Source organism: Anopheles gambiae, chromosome 2 (assembly GCF_943734735.2).
Source record: "Anopheles gambiae chromosome 2, idAnoGambNW_F1_1, whole genome shotgun sequence".
In the NCBI taxonomy this organism is placed as follows: Eukaryota; Metazoa; Arthropoda; class Insecta; order Diptera; family Culicidae; genus Anopheles; species Anopheles gambiae.
In genome coordinates, this window is record NC_064601.1 from 71,442,572 (window position 1) to 71,448,294 (window position 5,723).

Sequence of the window (5,723 nt, forward strand, 5' to 3'; positions counted from 1 at the left end):
GATTCAACAGCAAACTACGTAGCTCTTCAACGCGCACATCAACGGCAAGCTTCAGCCGAGAAACACTTGTGCCTGGTGACGGGTAGGGGGTGGTGGGAGAACAGTTGTAGCGGATAGCATACCTGGCTTGGTGGGATAAACAAAAGCGCTTATCGCCGCCTCGATTCCTGCGAAAGAGCAATCAATGGATTGCCTACAGCGAGTGGACAAGTGACAAGGAGGAAGCAAACGGGACAGTAGGGGAAAGCGGGGCAAAATGGGCATGTTAAGCAGTTTACTGAATATTCCATTGAATATTCCACAAAACACATTTTTTCTTTCATTAATGTATGCCTCAACCGTTTATCTATGGATTAAAATTGCCACATAGAATGAAAACAACTTAAAAACAATAAAATAATGTAAAATAAAAGTTGATGTTTTACGAGAAGCTATTTTGACACGCGGGGTAAAATGGGCATAGCCCTGGGGCAAAATGGGCATATGTAAACAAACTGTGAAACGTCAAAACACTGGGGTAAAATGGGCCACAACAACTGCGCTTAGGTAATGGTCTATGCTTTTGCGCACCGTTTCGTGCATTGTATTTTCGTTCTATCTTTTGTTTTGCTGGTCAGGAAAGCCCTTAAAATTCTTCCAAAAATATGTTATCAACATTAAAACAGTTTTTACACGTTTAAATCAACAAAATCGATTCTTTTGAAGCTGTGTCTGTTATCATTATTGAGGCGACAAATACAACACCATAGCCTCACCAAACGCCATTTGTCAAAAGTATCTGCCCATTTTGCCCCAAGCGTAACTGCCCATTTTGCCCCACGTGAAGCATTTTTGTATTTTATGTTATATTAGTAAAAATACGCATTCGATCGCCTTGCTTTCTTCAGACAAATTGTATAGAAATATCATATCTCTAAAAACATATCGTGTAAAACTTCAACGCATCCCTGTGACACTGGTTTAAGCTTATTTTCGAAGTGGCAAAAATTACATCAATATGCTACTAAACCTTAATTTGCATTTTTCTTCGTTATTTGTTATGTTAGGGTTATGAAACTTACATGGTGTTCATAAAACACTCTAATGAATACATTTTGAGCATTGGAAAGTAGCTTTGTAGTCAAATAATGCTTAAATAGAGGGTGCCCATTTTGCCCCACATGCCCATTTTGCCCCGCTTTCCCCTACCACATACACTTGAATATCAGAGCAGAAAAGTACGATCACTCACCAACACATGTTTTTTATGTTCAAGCAGCAATTCGTACAACCACTGATACTGGAATAAGAGAAAAGAAAAGCAAATATGTGGTAGTGAAAACATTAACCGTTGAATGTTTCAAACCTTGTAAGCTTTAAGCTTCGAAAGCTTTGAACGTTGAAAACTTTAATCGCTTGAAGCTTTGAACTTTGTAAGTTTCTTGTAATATCGCAGGTTCCCAACAGGTGGCCACCACCTATTTTTTTGAGTCGTTTGCCGTCTGCTAAACGATGTCTTTTTATATTCCGTTTAGGCTGAGAGCTTGAGTCGTTTAGAAGCCGTTTGGTGGTCGTTTAGTGGCACTTGGGAAGCGAGCGAAAACAAAAAGCGCGGCATGCGTAGAGGAAGAATCGGAAAGTCTGTGTGCAAGCGAGTAAAAAATAAATTTGTAAAAATGAGCGAAAATCACGAAAAGCATATCATCAATTAGTGGTGGCAAAAAGCTACCATTTGATAGAACAGGTCGTTCTTCATTTTCTGTTGTTATTGTTGTTGTTGTTGTTGTTGTTGTTGTTGTTGTTGTAGTTGTTGTTGTTGTTGATGATGATGATTGTTATATATGAACCAAGGTGGATTAAAAATATCAGGTGGTGGATAAGGGCCTTTGGGGGGTCGCCATAGTTGAGGGACTTTACGTCATTTTTGAACCGTTATCCATTGGTTTCCGCACACAAAGCTTAGCAAATAGAACAGATTTCTTTATTATTATGTGCATTTTTGTGTGTCTATTGATTTTATCGAAAAAATGAGATATATTAACAAACGATTTGATGATTGCACGAAACTTAAAATCATGTGAGTATGAGTTCTAATCTCACGTAAATTGTCCATGCGGCTCGTAGATAATAAGGAATCAATGTGAAAACCGTAAAAAATAATTATTTCTTCATTTTTATCATCAAAAATGTTGAAAACACAATGAATTATAGAATAAATTCACGGAATAACACAAAATAACACACTTTAAACCATAATTTAATGTAAAATAAGAACTCGCAAAGTCCAAAATATATTTTTAAAGAATATTTAATCGAAAAAATGCGGTAGATAAATTATATGAACAAATTTAATAAATGTAAACAGAGTTTGAATCCTGGGGACCTTACGTCAAGTGACGAATTGTCAAAATGCACTAGAGTCCACCACCTGATATTTTTAAATCCACCTTGATATGAACCCTGGTATTTGACAGTTGTGTCATAACGCCTGTTCAAATTAAGTGAATTGGGAAGGACAGCTTTTTCTCATCACTTGAGGTCTGCGATATTAAGGGTTAATTAGGGTCTCAAGTACATAGTTAGAGAGCTTAGAAGATAACGGGAGAGTCGGGCAGGACACGCATAATGAGCGCGAGAAATGCGTAGCCTCGCGAGAGTGCGTAGGTGCGTGAGAAAGGACAGGTGCGCGAGAAGGAATAGGCGAGCGTGCGTAAGGCGAGAGAGAGAAGGTATAAAAAGGAGCATCCGATCGGATAAGCTCTCTTTCTTAATACTCCGGTATACCGCGACAATACTGTTCTCCTGCGCACGATTAAGATAATAAAGTGAATGTAATTTTTAGAAACTTACAGCCTGACAGATTGACCCTACCTTTCGTTAGTTGTTAAATGTCATTCCTTGTTTGCACCTTATTAAATTCGTTTTGTTACTTTTTGCATCAACTCCTTAAACAAACCTCATGTGAACATTTCTACCTAATAAAGAGAATTAAATACATAACAATGATGTTGGTGATGATAAAACACCCATCACAGGACCTTGCGTCCCTGTGGTACACATAGGCATGGTCTAGCAAATCGATAACATGCTGCTCTAAGGCAGAAAAAGTATGCAGATTGCAAGGCCCCCCTCCTGTCGCTCGATATTCTTGATGGTTGGAAGATAATTTTTTTTGAATGATGACCTGTAATCAGACCAGACCTGGAATTGAATTTAAGATTAATTAGTTTTCGAGTCACATGCAAAAAATAAATAAATTACCTTCTTTCATCCTGAGCCATCCTTGGTCGGTGGACCTAATGAATTCAATTCCTTCGACACTAATTCCCAAAATTTGGGGCTCCCCTTTGACAAATCCTTGGCCACGTCAGCATTGTACTCTTTTAAAGCAACTAGTCATTCAAACTGCTGCTTGGTTGATGTTTTACGTTTGTCCTAGAAGGGTTTAAAATGTGTCCCGATTGTCTTCGGGAAATCAGATGACCACGGTACCTCATTCGACCATCGAGCCGCCTATGCGACTAATAACTGGTAAATCAAAACGGAAATTCTATATTATAATTTTGAGTGTGATTAAAGCTTCACAAATTGAAACAATTTTAAACTAACTCAACCAAAATTGCCAACCAATTGAAACAACTATACATTAATATTTTATGATTATAACTAACTTTATTTATTTAATTTAATTTTCCCGCTACAATTTAACCGCTCTGAACACACCCGAACTACATGCAAGCCGTCACCGAAGTGCCGCTTCTCTCCGCGATCGCTTCTGTCTCGATTCTCCGATCTCTCTCCGCCGTTCTACGATATCTCTTTCCAATCGATCTGCGCCGATCTGTCTCACTTCATTCCCGCTTGGCAAAGAGTAACTCATTTTGATGCCTCTCGCTACCCCTGGCCTTAGTTTTAAAGGAATCATGCGACACACTCGTACTCCACTACCCCATCCCATGGAAAAACGCTCCCACCATCGAGGTGTTGAACAAAATTTCGCTGTGTGCATGAGACACACACTCGCACTCCTCCAGCCCTCCACAGCTGAACGCTCCCACCGTTGCGAAGATAGGAGAATTTTTGCCCTGAAGCGCAAGAGATGACACTATGTGCAAAGACGATCATAATTCGATATGGTCAAAATGCGTCGATTGTCGTTTCATTTATCTGGTAATGATGTTTTCACTTCATCAAAATTTTAAACGTTAACAACTAGGCTGATAACAATATTTGAAATGTAAATAAGAATAAAATCAATTTATTGGAAGTGTTGTGTCTCTAGCGGTGGACTGTAACTTGAGGGGGTGGAGTAGTAGGTTTTCTTTCACCATAAATCGGGAGCCCTCACGGACAATACGATCTTTCTTCGTTGATGTCGCATGCAAGACTAAAGTTCATTTATTATCACTTCAATGTGTGCGTGTCGCACTCCGAATTCTACTGTCACAAAAAAATGCAAACCCAAGCGACAAACCCAATCGCTGTGACATATATCAGTTTGCCCAAGCAGCAAATGCAATGCGCAACTCGCACAACAGGAAGTAAAATAAATTCCATTATACTTTATTTTGACCATATGATCAACATTTGTACATAGTGCCATTTACTTTGTGTTCTCTCTCGCGCTGTGTTGTGATCGTTCGAAACTCATCGCCAGAACGAATGCAATTTTCATTTGGGAAGGATTGGTGCTGGAAGATGCAGCGAAATAGAGAATTGATCTCAAGTCACAAGGCTCAGAAGCCTTGTAAATTTTTTGCGAAGTACTGCTTGTTCTTCTGCTCCAACGAACTATAAAGATACATCTCATGTAACATGTACCTAGTGTAAGCGCCAAAACGGTAGGAAACCTAGCGAGGATTAAAAACATCTTGTCTTTCAACAAATTTATATGAATCAATCATAACATCTTTTTGTGCTTAAAAAAAAAAAAAAAAAAAAAAAAAAAAAAAAAAAAAAAAAAAAGATGCACCGAAAACTATTAAATGATAATAGAAAAATGGTTAAGTAAATAGTGAAAGATGTCAACGCAGGCGTAACTGCAGTTTGTTTTGTTACATGATCTACGGGTAAGTGCATGCATAAGAAGAAGAATCTTCCCAATGATGTTTGTATTCTAACAATCGTACTGCTTTTAATGTTTGTTTATTCTTCTGTTATTTTCCATCACACCTAGCTATTTCATTGCCAAAGCTCCTGATAACAGATCAAAGCAGATGGATCGGGCTTACAGAGTCGCCATTTAACTTCAAATATCTTCGTGATCGGTAAGTTTTAAATAGTCCTAGTTTTGTTCACCATTCTAATGCTCGATTTATCTTTCATTCCTCAGGAAAACGCATCAAACAGCAAGTGTTTTTCCTTCCAACAGCACGCGCCATCGGTGGAGCAAGCAGCCAACGATTTGATCGCCAGTACGCGCCATCAAGAATTGATATTTTGCCAAACAGTACTGTGAATAAAAAACTGCACACTTACTGTCGGAATTTCCTGGAATTTTTTGATCGGTCTACGCTCGCGGGAATGGTGGGTTCGTTGAGGAGAAGGAAAGAAAGGGTGGGAGCGAGGATTACCCAAAAACGCGGCATTGAGAATGAGGGGAGGTGCGCTCAGCGCTCACGCTGGGACACTCACGATGCTTGAAATAAAATGTTAACAAGCATCGATTTCAAGCATGCATGTCGCGCGACATTTTGCCAAGCGGGCAAAAAACCGGTTGCAACGTGACAATGTCGGTTGGGCTG

General features: G+C 39.1%; 1 long non-coding RNA gene across 1 annotated transcript; it reads left to right on the forward strand.

The window, feature by feature from the left end:
* The first annotated feature begins 4,959 nt into the window (after nt 1-4,959).
* On the forward strand, nt 4,960-5,461 carry LOC133391982 (uncharacterized). Its single transcript, XR_009765403.1, has 2 exons — nt 4,960-5,048; nt 5,156-5,461. It is a non-coding gene; the product is annotated as an uncharacterized LOC133391982 (long non-coding RNA).
* The last annotated feature ends 262 nt before the right edge of the window (nt 5,462-5,723 follow it).